General features: G+C 35.0%; 1 long non-coding RNA gene across 1 annotated transcript in view; it reads right to left on the minus strand.

Annotated features, from left to right (window-relative positions):
• LOC141372491 (uncharacterized) overlaps nt 1-17,213 on the minus strand; it is a 57,406-nt gene that overhangs the window by 32,751 nt on the left and 7,442 nt on the right. The window contains exon 2 of the long non-coding RNA XR_012377755.1: nt 5,917-6,052. This is a non-coding gene — a long non-coding RNA (uncharacterized lncRNA). The remainder of the gene's footprint in view (nt 1-5,916; nt 6,053-17,213) is intronic.

Consider the following 17,213-nt stretch of genomic DNA (forward strand, 5'->3'; position numbering starts at 1 on the left):
TGAGTTGACCATAGAGTTGAGGGTCCATTTCTGGGCTCTCTATTCTGTTCCATTGATCTATGTGTCTGTTTTTGTGTCAGTACCATACTGTCTTGCTTTGGGATGTAATGTTCTGAATATATCTGTGAAGTCCATTTGGTCCAGTGTGTCATTTAAAGTCTTTATTTCCTTGTTGATCTTTTGCTTAGATGTACTGTCCTTTTCAGTGAGGGGGGTGTTAAAGTCCCCCACTATTATTGTATTGTTGTCAATGTGTTTCTTTCCTTTTGTTATTTATTGGCTTACATAACTGGCTGCTCCCATGTTAGGGACATAGATATTTACAATTGTTAGATCTTCTTGTTGGATAGACCCTTTAAGTAGGATATAGTGTCCTTCCTCATCTCTTATTATACTCTTTGGTTTAAAATCTAATTTGTCTGATATAAGGATTGCCACCCCAGCTTTCTTTTGGTGCCCATTACCATGGTAAATTGTTTTCCACCCCCTCCCTTTCAATCTGGAGGTGTCTTTGGGTCTAAAATGAGTCTCTTGCAGACAGCATATTGATGGGTCTTGTTTTTTAATCCAATCTGATAGCCTGTGTCTTTTGATGGGGGCATTTGGCCCATTTACATTCAGGGTAACTATTGAAAAATATGAATTTAGTGCTATTGTATTGCCTGTAAGGTGAGTGTTACTGTATATTGCCTGTTTTCCTTTCTGGTCTACATTGCTTTTAGGCTCTCTCTTTACTTAGAGGACCCCTTTCAATATTTCTTATAGGGCTGGTTTCGTGTTTGCAAATCTTTTAGTTTTTGTTTGTCCTAGAAGCTTTTTATGCATCCTCCTATCTTCAGTGAAAGCCTAGTTGGATATAGTATTCTTAGCTGCATATTTTTCTCATTTAGTGCTCTAAATATATCATGCCAGTCCTTTCTGGCCTGCCAGGTCTCTGTGGATAGGTCTGTTGCCAATCTAATGTTTCTACCATTGTAGGTTACAGATCTCTTCTCCTGAGCTGCTTTCAGGATTTTCTCTTTGTCTCTGAGACTTGTTAGTTTTACTATTAGATGTCAGGGTATTGAACTATTTTTATTTATTTTGAGGAGCGGTTCTCTGTGCCACCTGGAATTTTATGCCTATTTCCTTCCCCAAATTAGAGAAGTTCTCTGCTGTAATTTGCTCCAATATACATTAAACCCCTCTCTCTTTCTTCTTCTTCTGGGATCCCAATTATTCTAATATTGTTTCATCTTATGGTATTACTTATCTCTTGAATTCTGCCCTCGTGATCCAGTAGTTGTCTATCTCTCTTTTTCTCAGCTTCTTTATTTTCCATCATTCAGTCTTCTATATCACTAATTCTCTCTTCTGTTTCATTCATCCTACCAGCTAGAGCTTCCATTTTTTATTGCACCTCATTAATAGCCTTTTTGATTTCGACTCAGTTAGATTTCAGTTCTTTGATTTCTCCCGAAAGGGTTTCTCTAGTATCTTCCATGCTTTTTTCAAGCCCCACTAGTATCTTTATAATCATCATTCTGAACTCTAGTTCTAACATCTTACTAATGTCCGTATTGATTAGGTCCCTGGCAGTCGGTACTGCCTCTGGTCTTTGTTTTGCGGTTAGTTTTTCTGTCTTGTCATTTTGTCCAGAGAACAGATGAATGACACAACGAAATGCTAATAAAGTAATAACAACCCCAGAAAAATACACACTAAACAAATCAGAAGAGACCTGAAACTGGGGGAAAAGAAAGGGAAAGAAAGAAAAAAGGGAAAAAAAAAGAAAATGAAAAAGAAAGAATATGATCAAATATAATCAGGCTGTGAATAGATCATTGCCACACACTAGATTTTGGGTGTATTTTGGTCTGTTTGAAGAAACTAACAAAATTTTAACATTTAAATTTAACATTTAAACAATTTTAAAACAAAATTTTAAAGAAAGAAAGACTTATATATGTACAAAAATAAGGATAAATACAATGAAGGGATGGAATATGATTGTAAAGATGAAAATTTTAGAAGACTTTATAAAAGGAATTGATAAGGTAAGAAGTTGGTTGAAAAGAGAAAGAAGAGAAATTAAAAAAAAAAATAAAGGGGAGAGAATGTGATCAGGCAGGAGAATAGAACAAAGCCATACACTAGAGATTTAGGGTATATTTTGGTCTGTTAGAAGAAACTGTATCCCAAAATTTTAAAGAGAGAACAACTTATATATATAACAAAAATAAGGTTAACTACAATGAAGGGATAGAATATGACTCTTCCAGAAAGTGGTCACATTTCTGCTCAGAGAGTTGCTGCTATTCTTTTCTTCGATCTCCTGTTGAGTTCATAGGTGTGCAGAATGGTTTGATCCCTATCTATCTGAATTTCTGGGACCAGATGAAATTTAGGTCTCCTACTCCTCCACAATCTTACTCCTCCTCTGAAGATAAAGTTCTTACTTAAAGAATTGTGCCAAAAATATTTTAAGGCAAGGAAAGGGATTAAAAACTAATGTAGGGCTTTAATCAAGAAAGGATGCTGTACTTTGTCAAATGCTTTTTCTGCATCTATTGAGAGGATCATATGGTTCTTGTTCTTTCTTTTATTAATGTATTGTATCACGTTTAGTGATTTGTGGATGTTGAACCAACCTTGCAGCCCAGGAATAAATCCCACTTGGTAGTGGTGAATAATCCTTTTAATGTACTGTTGGATCCTATTGGCTAGTATTGGTGAGAATATTTGCATCCATGTTCACCAGAGGGTACATACCTCAATATCATAAAAGCCATCTATGAAAAACCTACAGCGAATATCATTCTCAATGGAGAAAAACTGCAATCTTTCCCCCTAAGGTCAGGAACACAGCAGGGATGTCCACTATCACCACTGCTATTCAACATAGTATTAGAAGTCCTAGCCACAGAAATCAGACAACAAAAAGAAATAAAAGGTATCCGAATTGGCAAAGAAGTCAAACTCTCACTCTTTAGAGATGATGTGATACTTTATGTGGAAAGCTCAAAAGACCCCACTCCAAAACTGCTAGAACTCATACAGGAATTCAGTAAAGTGGCAGGATATAAAATCAATGCACAAATATCAGTGGCATTTCTATACACCAACAACAAGACAGAAGAAAGAAAAATTAAGGAGTCGATCCCATTTACAATTGCACCCAAAGCGATAAGATACCTAGGAATAAATCTAACCAAAGAGGCAAAGAATCTGTACTCAGACAACTATAAAATACTTGTGAAAGTAATTGAGGAAGACACAAAAAAATGGAAAAATATTCCATGCTCATGGATTGGAAGAACAAATATTGTGAAGATGTCAATGCTACCTAGAGCAATCTACACATTTAATACAATCTCCATCAAAATACCATCCACTTTTTTCAAAGAAATGGAACAAATAATCCTAACATTTATATGGAACCAGAAAAGACCCCGAATAGCCAAAGGAATGTTGCAAAAGAAAAGCAAAGCTGGTGGCCTCACAATTCCAGACTTCAAGCTGTATTACAAAGCTGTAATCATCAAGACAGTGTGGAACTGACACAAAAACAGACACATAGATCAATGGAACAGAATAGAGAGCCCAGAAATGGACCCTCAACTCTATGGTCAACTCATCTTCGACAAAGCAGGAAAGAATGTCCAATGGAAAAAAAGACAGTCTCTTCAACAAATGGTGTTGGGAAAATTGGACAGCCACATGCAGAAGGAGGAAACTGGATAATTTCCTTATGCCACACACAAAAATAGACTCAAAAATGATTGAAAGACCTAAATGTGAGACAAAAGTCCATCAAAATCCTAGAGGAGAACACAGGCAGCAAACTCTTCGACTTCAGCCACAGCAACTTCTTCCTAGAAATATCACCAAAGGCAAGAGAAGCAAGGGGAAAATGAACTATTGGGACTTCTTCAAGATAAAATTTTTTTGCACAGCAAAGGAAACAGTCAATAAACCAAAAGACAACCAACAGAATGGGAGAAGATATTTGCAAATGACATATCAGATAAAGGGCTAATATCCAAAATCTATAAAGAACTTATCTAACTCAACACCCAAAGAACAAATAATACAATCAAGAATGGGCAGAAGACATGAACAGACATTTTTCCAAAAAAGACATCCAAATGGCCAACAGACACGTGAAAAAGTGCTCAACATCACTCGGCATCAGGGAAATCCAAATAAAAACCCCAATGAGATACCACCTCACACCAGTCAGAATGGCTAAAATTAAGAAGTCAGGAAACGACAGATATTGGTGGGGATGTGGAGAAAGGGGAACCGTCCTACACTGTTGGTGAGAATGCAAGCTGGTGTAGCCCCTCTGGAAAACAGTGTGGAATTTCCTCAAAAAGTTGAAAATAGAGCTACTGTACCACCCAGCAATTGCACTACTGGGTATTTACTCCAAAGATACAAATGTAGTGATCCGAAGGGGTATGTGCACCCCAATGTTTATAGCAGCAGTGTCCACAATAGCCAAACTATGAAAAGAGCCAAGATGTCCATGAACAGATGAATGGATAAAGAAGTTTGGTATATATATATAATGGAATATTATACAGCCATCAAAAAATGAAATCTTGCCATTGCAATGACATGGATAGACCTAGAAGGTTTTATGCTAACCAAAATAAGTTAATCAGAGAAAGACATGTATCATATGATCTCACTGATATGAGGAATTCTTAATCTCAGGAAACAAACTGAGGTTTGCTGGTGTGATGGGGGTTGGGAGGCATGGGGTGGCTGGGTGATAGACATTGTGGAGGTTATGTGTTATGGTGAGCACTGTGAATTGTTTAAGAATGATGAATCACAGACCTGTACTTCTGAAACAAATAATACATTAAATGATTTAAAAAAAAAGGATTAGGAAGGGAAAAATGAAGGGAGGGAAATTGGAGGAGAAGATGAACCATGAGAGACTATAGACTCTGAGAAACAAACTGAGGGTTCTAGGGGGGAGGAGGGTGGGGGGATGGGTTAGCGTGATGATGGGTATTAAAAAGGGTACATATTGAATTGAGCCCTGGGTGTTATATGGAAACAACAAATCATGGAACACTACATCAAAAACTAATGATGTAGTGTATGGTGATTAACATAACATAATGAAATAAAATTAAAAAAAGAAAAAAGAATAATGTAGGGCAACATATCCAAGGATTACTAGTATGCATGAACAAATATACTGCCTCAGAGCAATGAAATGGTTACCATATGTTCTCTCCTGGACTCACTTCAGTTAAGGACTCAGCATTTAATTTTACCTTGAACTTTGACTCTATGACATCTATTAATTCAGAGATAATAACTTGTATTTAATTGCACAACAATATTAGAGGTAAATGACTAAGTTATAAAAGTAAAAATTCAAGGATAAGCAAATTTAAGAAGTTATTCAGCATATTCATGTGACAGTTAATGTTTAGATTTTTATAACCATACTGAGTTTTATCAAGAGGTTCATCTTGTGACCCTTCATATGGCCATTGTAGAATCCCCATTAACCAGTCATCTCATTATTTCATCCGTTGAGAATATTTGTCTGAACAATTATTAAAAAAATAAAACCTGCAAAATGCTTAGTTCTTTTTTCATTTCCATCATTTTTCTTCTTTTATTTAATGGAAAACTATATAAAGAAGAACCTATTACCATCAAAGCTAAAATGCAATTTACATAAGAAGTGTAGGATTGAATTAGACATAGTCTAGTTTTTCCCCTTAAATAGCTTATTTTCAGAATAAAATATCCATGCTTTAGTTAAATGGCTTAAATGCCCTATAGCTGTTGTTGTGGCTTCCTCTTTTTATATAGGACTATTATTTTAAACTCACAAATTTTTAAATATTCAATGTAAGTCTATTCATTATAGTTACAATTCTTTTTTATACTTAATTGACTCACTTTTGGAACTGGAGACCTCAATGTAGGTTCTTGCTTCCTTTGGTATAAGTCCACTAATGTTCATTAATTTCCGATATCTTCATTGTTTTTTGGCAAAGAAGAGTCCCAAGGTCTTCCATATTTTTCCTCCTCAGACCTGGAATAGAATTTAGATACCACAATTCAAATGCTAGTTTTGTCTACTGCTACTGGATTGAATTGACATCTAGACTAACTCAGCTAACAAAGCAAAAAAAAAAAAAATATATATATATATATTTTAAAAACAAATATTCCCAATTTATATTAAATGTTGTAAAATTGTAAATGTTTGTATTAATTCTATCACACTGCATACTTTGGTTGCTAAAGATTAAATACTTTAGGGTGCCTGGGTGGCTCAGTCGTTAAGCGTCTGCCTTCAGCTCAGGTCATAATCCCAGGGTCCTGGGATCGAGTCCCATATCGGGCTCCCTGCTAGGCAGGAAGCCTGCTTCTCCCTCTTCCACTCCCCCTGTTTGTGTTCCTGCTCTCGTGCTCTCTCTCTCTCTGTCAAATAAATTAAAAAAATCTTTTAAAAAATAAAAAAATAAAGATTAAATACTTTCATTATTTTCTGAAATATGCTCAGAATTCCAAAATGATACCTGTATTACTTAGCTAATTAAACCACTGAACACAGTTTTAAGTGTTTATTGCAGATCTATTTATCCTCAGACTATATCTTCCAAAAAATGTACAGTTAGCATTCAGTGTTTAAAATCACTTGAAATAATTATTTTTGATTTGGTTATTTTACTACACTTATTTATTTGTACTTTTTCAATCTTGGGAAATTATATTTTCCTTCTTAATTTTATTTTTGTATATTTAAATCACCCATAAATTTTCAATCCAAACCTATAAGACATATTCAAAAGTCTATAGATGTGTGTAGAGAACTTTTTCATTCCTTTTAGTAGCTGGAAATATGTTAAGTCATTATGACATAGCTTTTTCAAATGGTCTTCTCTTTTCATTTTCTTGAAAGATAAAATAGGACAAAAATACTACCTGCTCCACAACATTTGGGGAGTGATTCAGGGAGGAACACTTCCACAACTTATATTTATGCACAGAAATTTGGCAAATTCTATACATGTTTATTGAATAAACTCAAAATGGTTTCAATTAATTCTAGTTACTGTATTTATTATCTGTAAGTTCTGCCATTCAAAATTCATAACAAGTGTAAGTAACAATCTAAGTGATTTCCTCCTGATTTGCATTTTGAATGGAGAGAAGATTACCCAGTCAATGAATTAAAAGAGAAATAAACTAAAATACTAGTCCTTAAAAGTACAAGAAGTCTGGATAGTGCCATGAGCTCTATTACCCACTCATGTTCTATTGAGTACATTGATCATAATTTTCTGACAATAAGAGTTGTAATAGTTTACTAAAGTTGGGGATATCATTTCAGAAAATTCTTTTGAATCTTTCTGAATTCACTTGGTATTAACCTGAAGAATATCAATGAACTTTCTTTTTTTCTTTCGAGATTCTGCTCCATTTGTCACAATTACATGACTAACAAGTTTTATGCTTAATGCCAGTATGTAGAAAATGTCAACCATCTATTGCATCTACCTTCAGTGACCCACAGGAAATGGGTATAACTTGGAACAGGAGTAATTTAGATTTGATATGAGGAAGTAGTTCATGAATGCAAAAAACTTTATGGATACGTATGTTATGAGATACGATTGTAGAATCCCTTTCTTGGACGTTTCTAAGAATAGAAAAGTCATCTTAGGGTAATTTGGGAGAAAAACTCAGTGATAGTTCTTGGATGCTAATTCTTTAGCAGGGAAAATTAATACTAATAAATACTACTACTAATAATAATATACTACAAAGAAAATAATCACAAACAAGGGTCAAGCAGTAGGGAACAGGGACATGATTAAAAAAATCACATCAGATTATCAATTTAACATCTGTGGGAATATCTATATAAACTACTTTTAAATAGGATTGTTTGAAAAAGTATTTACATAGAAAAGAAAATAAGCCATGTATTTTAACAAGGATCATAACTGCCTCCTTAGAGAAAAGGATTGTGGATTAGATGAGTGCTTTCGGGCTTTGTTTTGTTTTTTAGATGAGTGCTTTTGAATAGTTTCTTCATTCTTGGTCCATCATGGCTAATTTTTTTTAAGATTTTATTTATTTATTTGACAGAGAGAGACATAGCCAGAGAGGGAACACAAGCAGGGGGAGTGGGAGAGGGAGAAGCAGGCTTCCTGCTGATTAGGGAGCCCGATGCAAGACTCGATCCCGGGACCCTGGGATCATGACCTGAGCCGAAGGCAGATGCTTAACGACTGAGCCACCCAGGCATTCCATCATCATGGCTAATTTCTTTGTATTTCCACTTACCACAGATTATTGCTCTGTCATCTCAACTACAGCAGATCTCAAAGATCCAACTTCTCAACAGCAGAAGTGCTATAGGTGGTATAGCTGTTCACATGTTTCCAAAATCCCCTTCTTAACCCTGCATTTGTTTCCCTATATGAGGCCAACAGCATGAACTGCATTCTGAAAAACAGCAGCAGAATCTGAAGGATCAGCATTGGCTCTAACTAAAGGTGAATTCTCACTACAGCTGTATTCAGTTGTCCTGGGCATGATGGAAGAGACTTCATATGGTGAGGGTCTAAAACCAGAAGCTTCATTTATGGCAAAGAGAAGCCATCTCACTTCTATTATTTGTATTTCCAAGCATTTCCTCTGGCACAGGAAATATAAGTAAAATAGATTGTTTTTAAAAACAGCCAAAACTAACTAATGCATATCCACAAGTTGCTATTTTTAAGATTTGACTCAAATTTGCTGTAATTACCAGAAAAACAAAATACTGCCATATAGGTAAGCTCTAATTTTTATAACGATAAATTTCTTGCTAATTTTTTTTTTCTTACCAATGTTTTATACACATTTCTGAATGAACAGTGAAAAACTAAACAGCCATCCAAATGCCAAATATCAGAATATTTTGCCAAGTCAACATTTTTAAGACCACTTTTCTTCCAGAAGTTGTTCATCACTGTACATTTAATCATCCTTGATGAATTTTGTCATATTTTGCAAGTGCAAAATGAACAAAAAAAATTAGCACATTTTAATTCTCATAGAAATCAAGCTTAATTTGGGGCACCTGGGTGGCTCAGTCGGTTAAGTGTCTGCTTTTGGCTCAGGTCATGATCTCAGGGTCCTGGGAGAGAGCCCTGTGTTGGGCTCTCTGCTCAGAAGGGGGCCTGCTTCTCCCTCTCCCTCTGCCCTTTTGCCAGCTTATGCTTTCTCTCTCTCAAATAAATAAATGAAACCTTAAAAAATATAAAGCAAGCCTAATTTTATCTTCATTGTTTGTGCTAGTGACCATATTCCAGTCTCTTGACTTGTCAACAAAATATTATTTATAATAAGTTATGAAAATGTATTATCAATTTGAAAAAAATACATCATTTCATCATTCTGCCATTATTCTTTCTATTGCTTAATCACCATAATATATTGCAACTAAAGTACTCTTTGTAATTAATAGCTATTATTAACATGATGGGTTTCATCCTGGATAGCACTTTCATTGTTTTCTACAGAAAATGTAAAAGTTTAGAGCATGTTACCCCAAAATATGCCACTTTTACATGTTGAATATTTTGAGTTAAAGGCACTTAATAAATAGCAGATGCAGGAGGGACACTTGGATCTTTTTTTTTTTTTTTTTTCTTTCTTGAAAGCAAGAGATAAAACTCCCACATGAAAGGTACCCTCCTTGTACAAGAAGAAAGGAGGGGAGGCATTCTTAGAACTAGAGATGGGGAGCCAAGGCTGAGAGGGATCCAACAAACAACCTGCTAAACCACCCTTATCTTCTTAGTTCTTTTTCCTCCATTGACTTCCCTAGCTCAAATCCCCATGTCTGACATGTTTTCACAATTCACCACTACTCTTTGTCCAACTTATTATGTAAGTGATCAGTTCTAACTGCTTCTTTGGGGGTCTTCAATTTTCTTGTGAAAGCTCTCACTTACATGTAAAATTTCCTAGAAATTTGTATGTTTTTCTTTTCTTAATCTGTTTTATGTCAATTCCTGCAGAAAACCCTAGGAGGGTAGAGAAGAAATTTTATCTCCTCTACAAAAGTGGTTATTAAATCAATCTCATTTACTTTTTTTGTCCACATTGAAGTTTCTGTGCTGTCCTCACAGGTTTTCCACCTTTTTTTTTTGCTTGATTCATCTTGATGGACTTCCAGTTTGTAGTTTTTAGATTATTTAGACCTATCTCTAATAGGAGAGCCCATATTGGGTACAATATATCCATCCATTGTCATTATTTTATGGGAATTTTTTTCTGTTGGTTAAAACCTTACTTTCCTTGTTCAACAGAAAAACTAAACCCATTTCAAAACCTACACACAGGGCGCCTGGGTGGCTCAGTTGGTTAAGCGACTGCCTTCGGCTCAGGTCATGATCCTGGAGTCCCGGGATCGAGTCCCGCATCGGGCTCCCTGCTCAGCGGGGAGTCTGCTTCTCCCTCTGACCCTCTTCCCTCTCGTGCTTTCTATCTCTCATTCTCTCTCTCTCTCAAATAAATAAATAAAATCTTAAAAAAAAAAAAACCTACACACATTTCAAAGTGCAAATATGGAAATGGTCTGTGAGTCCTAGCTTATACTGGATGAAAGTATTCTATTCAGTCTAATCATTTCCTAATAATATTGTTGGATAAATAAATTTGTAGCCCAGATAAAACTAAGGATCTATCACAAAGTTTATGCACTTGAAAACAAAGAAGATAGCATTACACATATAGTGCATCCATCTTTTTACAGTTCATCGCATTCTGACAAATTGATATTCCTTCTCAATTTATGTTGTGATTAACTTATACCTTCCTCTTGCTCCATCACTATAGGAAAAGAAGCATTCACATCATGTTGGTTTAAAGTATACAATTCAGGAGTGCCTGAGTGGCTCAGTTGGTTGAGCATCTAACTCTTCATTTTGGCCCAGGTCATGGTCTCAGCATCCTGGGATCAAGCCCCACCTCAGGCTCTGTGCTAGGCTGGCGCCTGCTTAAGATTCTCTCTCTCTCTGCCCCTTCACCTGTCTCCCTCTCTAAAAATAAACAAACAAACAAATAAGTAAAATATATGTATACAATTCAAATATGCAAATTTGGTTATTTATCTGAGAGTTCCAGTTCTGTGAACAATAAAGCAAATATGGGTTATTTTCGTTACCTTAGTAGACTGCAAATCTGGAAATATTAAAAGCAAAACTGAACATTTCAGGAAAATGCTTTCTGTAAGCATACGTTATATAGATAATTACTAAATAAGATTTTTAAACATCCTTCTCTACTAAGGCCTGTGCTAGCATTCCAAAGCATACATATCAGCTCCCCTCACACGCTGCCCCTCCCCCCACAATTTCTTCCACTTCAGACCTAGTTTGGAAATCTTTGGGATTGAATTGTATGGGTAAAGAAAAAAATCAAGGGCACATCTAGTGTGGGAGACAACTTCTATTTGACACCTACAATATAATACTGTACATAGAATATCACAGCAAAAGAAGAACTCAAGAGCTCACCATTTTCAAATCACAACCCTCTCTCTAAATTCCTGTATTTGTAGAATTCCTCCTACGGTATGTAAATTTGTCTTCCAAAGTAACATTTTGGATGCTATATAAGGAAACTAACAAGTATCTAGTACCTTACATCACACAAGATGATAATGATTATTTTCCATACCTTAACTTGCTAAACTTTCACAACCAATCTTTTAAGGCATAAAAATTTACTAACACCATTTTACAAATGAGAACAATGCCAGTAACTTGTAGAGCTGCAATTTGTACTGACACCATCTAGCTCCATAGTTTGTGTTCTCATTCAGTCCACTCTATTGCTTCTTGGGTTCAGTTATGGGCTCAAAAACTTATGCCATATTGCATGAGCCAGTGTATCCACTCAAGATCACTGTGTTGTAGTGAATAGAAAACATGGATTAGAATGATAAAATCAGTATTTGAGATTTGAGCCTGGAATGACTTTGTTCACTTGCTTTTGTTTTTTGTTTTTGTTTTTGTTTTTGTTTTTTGAGGGAATGCTACCTTTAAGAGACCCAAACTGATGTACAATATACATACAGGAAAGTGCACAATGAAAAGTATATATCTTATTGAATGTTCAAAAAAGAAACACATTTTTCTAAGCAACACCCAGATCAAGAACAGAACATTACTAGCATGTCCAAAGCCAGCCTTGTGCTCCTTTCCAGTCACTAATCCCCTCAAGAGTCCTAGTAGCACAGACTAGTTTTGCCTGTTCTTGATTTTATATAAAGAAAATCACAGTGTGTACCTTTTGTGTCTGGCTTCTTTTGTTCAACTTATTTTTGTGATTCAGCCATATTGTTGTATGTAGTATTTGTCCATTTAATCCTCACTACTATGTAGTGTTATATTGTAGGATCATAGCAAAATTTACTTTTTTCCTACAAAATTTTCACCATAATAAGTCTAGTTATCATCTGTCACCATTACATTATTATTGACTATATTCCCTATGTGGTATTTTACATCTCTGTGACTTAATTATTTTATAACTGGAAGTTTGTTCTCCTTAATCCCCTTCACCTGTGTCACCCACTCCCCCACATCTCTTCCCTCTGGGAATTCCCAGTTTGTTCTCTGCATTTATGAGTCTGTTTCAGTTTTGTTTTTTCATTTGGTTTGTTTTTAAAATTCCACGTATTTTTTTTAAATTTTTTATTGTTATGTTAATCATCATACATTACATCATTTGTTTTGTTCCATGATTCATTGCATATAACACCCAGTGCTCCACGCAGATTGTGCCCTCTTTAATACCCATCACCAGGCTAACCCATCCCCTCACCCCCTCCCCTTTAGAACCCTCAGTTTGTTTTTCAGAGTCCATCGTCTCTCATGGTTCGTCTCCCCCTCCGATTTCCCCCCTTCATGCTTCCCCTCCTGTTATCTTCTTCTTTTTTCTTTTTAACATACATTGTATTATTTGTTTCAGAGGTACAGATCTGTGATTCAATGATCTTGCACAATTCACAGCACTCACCATAGTACATACCCTCCCCAATGTCCATCACCCAGCCACCCCATCCCTCCCACCCCCCCCCACTCCAGCAACCCTCAGTTTGTTTCCTGAGTTTAAGAATTCCTCATATCAGTGAGGTCATATGATACATGTCTTTCTCTGATTGACTTATTTCGCTCAGCATAATACCCTCCAGTTCCATCCACATCGTTGCAAATGGCAAGATCTCATTCCTTTTGATGGCTGCATAATAGTCCATTGTATATATATATACCACATCTTCTTTATCCATTCATCTGTCGATGGACATCTTGGCTCTTTCCACAGTTTGGCTCTTGTGGACATTGCTGATATAAACATCGGAGTGCATGTACCCCTTCGGATCCCTATATTTGTATCTTTGGGGTATAAAATCATATGGTATTTCTCTTTGTCTGACATATTTTACTTAGCATAATACCCTTTAGGTCCATCCATTTTGTCAAAAAATGGCAAGATTTTATTTTTTATGGCCAAGTACTGTTCCATCATGGATACATGCCACATCTTCTTTATCCATTCATCTACTGAAGGACACTTGTGGTACTTTCATACACTGGCTATTGTCAATAACACTGCAATGATCATAAGAGTGTATATCTCTTTTGGAATAAGTGTTTTCATTTTCTTTGGACAAATACCCAGAAGTGAAATTGCTGGATCATTGATAGTTCTATTTTCAATTTTTTCAGGAAACTTCTCAAAAAGCTAAAAATAGAACTACCATATGATTCAGCAATTGTACTACTAGCTATTTATTCAAAGGATACGAAAATACAAATGCAAAGCAGTACATGCACCCTGATGTTTATAGCAGCATTATCAACAATAGCCAAACTATGGAGAGAGCCCAAATGTCCATTGACTGATGAATGGATAAAGATGTGATATATAGGTCATATATATATATATATATATATAGGTCATATATATATATACACACACATATATACACACATATAAATTAAATGTATAAATGTGTGTATGTGTATATATATGTATGTATATATATATATAGAGAGAGTGGAATAATATTCAGCCATCAAAAATGAAATCTTGCCATTGACAATGATATGGATGGAGCTACAGTGTATTATGCAAAATGAAATAAGTCGGACAAAGAAAGACAAATACTATATGATCTCACTCATATGTAAAATTTAAGAAAGAAAACAGTTAACATATGGGAAAGAGGAAGAAAAAAGGAAGAGAGGGAAACAAGCCATAAGCGACACTTAATGATAGAGAACAAACTGAGGGTTGATGGAGGAAAGTAGGTGGGGGATGGGCTAGATGGGTGAGGGGTATTAAGGAGGGCACTTGTGATGAGCACTGGGCAGTGTATGTAAGTGATAAATCACTGAATTCTACTCCAGAAAGCAATATTTTACTGTGGGTTAAAAATTTTTTTTCAGAAATCTCCATACTGTTTTCCATAGTGACCATGCACCAATTTACATTCTTACCAACAGTGCACAAGGGTTCTTTTTCTCCACATCATCACCAATACTTGCTATTTCTTGCCCTTTGGTAATAGTCATTCTGACAAGTGTGAGGTGATATCTCACTATAGTTTTGATTTGCATTTCCTTGGTGATTAGTGATGTTGAGCATCTTTTCATATGTTTGTTGGTCAACTATTTGTCTTCCTTGGGAAAATGCCTAGTTAGCTCCTCTATCCATTTTTTAATTGGATTGTTTGTCTGGTATTGAGTTGAGTTGGTATGAGTTCTTTATATATTTTGAATATTAGCCCTTCATCAAATATATCATCTGCAAGTCTGTAATGGCTTCACTGAACTTTCTTGTCCTCAGTTTTCTCATCTGTGAAATAATAAAAAATTCTGCTTTGTATTGCTTCAATAAAGTTTTAAGAGTGCAATGAAATAGTTAATGTAAAAAGACATTGAAACTATAAAGAATTACAATTTAAGACACTTTCTTCCTACAATGTAGCCTATTTGAATAGTAGCCTATTTGAATAGTTTTAATTATTAGAGTTTTCTTCTGAAAATTGAAATCTGCCTCCCTAATATCATGTGCCCACTAATTTTTTTTCCTATTGATATTAAAAGTTCAGATTCTTTAATACACTTTCCAAGTCTTTCATCTTCCTCTTGATAAATTCAGGTTTGAATGCTGTTCTAGATTATTCAACATTTTTTTTCAAATATTACATAATCCTCTAGATAAGCTCCAGTTTTAAAGCAGTGTTAACATTAAAGAGACAAAATAAATAAAATAAATAAAGTGACCAGTGCAGATATATCCCAGATTTTTCTGGAGAACCTATCTATTTTCTCAGTAATTCTAGGAATATACATTTACTACTAAAGCCTTTCTTTCTTTTTTCTTTTTACTTTTTTATTGGCCTCCACATATCATTAATGCTGGATTTTGGATGTGTCTAGTGAAATCTTTAGATCTTTGTTATAAATCTAGAAAGGTGTCCGACCCCACATACAGGTAAATTTAAAAAGAAGTGTCCCATCTATCAAATGATTAAACTGTGGATTTGAAGACAAAGAGAGAGAACAGTCAAAATTTTTATATTTGTTCCAGCACTTTGTATGTGTGCCTACATATTATAATCTTAAACTTGAACTCACTGATATAACTTGTAGAAATATGAATAGCTGAAATGTTCTTTGCATCAAACTAAATAAGATCATTGCTTCTAACCCTGCTTCCCCTACACACACACACACACACACACACACACACACACACACACTTTTAGAAGTAATAATGTTTATAATCAGAATTTTCTACTGCCTTTCAGACAACTTTTTAAGAACATGGGCTGTAATAAAACCTCATAAATGGTCATTTGAAAACATGGGAAACAATGAATGAATTAGGAAGAGCATCCAAAGAAAAAAATATCCTATAAAAACTAACTCTATATTGTCTAATTGTAAGCTAATTAGAAGATGCCACTTTAGTTGACATTAAAAGTTCAAACTAATTTAATTAGGTACTGCTATAAAGATATATGTTTCTCCTCAGAATAAAGAGTTGAGGTCAGAATCTCTATCACCATTGGAATAAACAAAGTTCACCCTGGTTACCTGATTGCAAATTGCCCTAAATTACAAAATGACAGAATCCAAATGAAATTCTCTTTAAAGAGATAGTTATAGAGCAAGCTTAAAGCACCTAGACATATTTAATCTGCTTTTCTTTCTTTTAGACAGAGATTTCTGAGTCTTAGAATTGATCACTTACAGTATCTCCTTCAGTAATACTCGCCTGATGTATTCAGAAATCCGTTACAATTTATCCCTTATAATAAGAATGCACTCTTTTTTATTGAAGTATAATTGGCACACAACGTTTCATTAGCTTCAAGTGTATAGCATCCCTGTAATATGAAGTAATTGCACTCTTTATTGCAAGGAGTGTGTGTGTGTGTGTGTGTGTGTGTGTGTGTGTGTGTGTGTGTGTACAAAATCATGGTTAAAAAAAATTTCTCTCTTTAACTCAAGGTGGGACTTAACTTATTTACCAAGAAAAATTTCTTAATGCTAATATAATTTTATCTTTTTTAGTACTGTCCATCAAGTACAATCCTTAGAGGCAATCTTAGTTCCTACATAATTATTTTATTACTCCCCAGCTATTTTCTTTCTTATGCAGGGAAAATGGCTCAACTTCCTCCCCAGCTTCCTGTCCTTGTGAGTATCATATGCAGGCATCATTGCCCATGCTTACTCATGTAGTGAATGGAGCAGAAAGACAGTGCAGCAAGCCTATAGGGTTATGGTCAGCCCAGAAATCTAATGAGGATATATTAGAAAACACACTTATATTAAGTCAAGATTCCAGACTGAAGTTCAACAATTTCAGACACTTTTGACAATGAAAGAGAATCTTGACATTTTCTTCTTAGGCATATAAGTGCTCTTTGTCATCACAGAAATTAATTATTTCAAAGGCAGGAGTTGAAAAGCAGAGACTGCAGTGTTCTGTCTCTGAAACAGATTTCAGTAAAGAAAGTAAATATTGAGTAACTTCAAATTAAAATGGTATTCACATATAAATATATAAAAAGGAAATGGATACAGATTAAATAGAAGTACTATATGAATATGGACTTTAGAGAAATAAAAACATTAAAATGTGAAGCAATTATTGAGGGCATTCCA

The sequence above is a fragment of the Callorhinus ursinus genome, unplaced genomic scaffold (genome assembly GCF_003265705.2).
Source record: "Callorhinus ursinus isolate GAN/ISIS: 27379988/994484 unplaced genomic scaffold, GSC_fseal_2.0 scaffold4, whole genome shotgun sequence".
Lineage (NCBI taxonomy): Eukaryota > Metazoa > Chordata > Mammalia > Carnivora > Otariidae > Callorhinus > Callorhinus ursinus.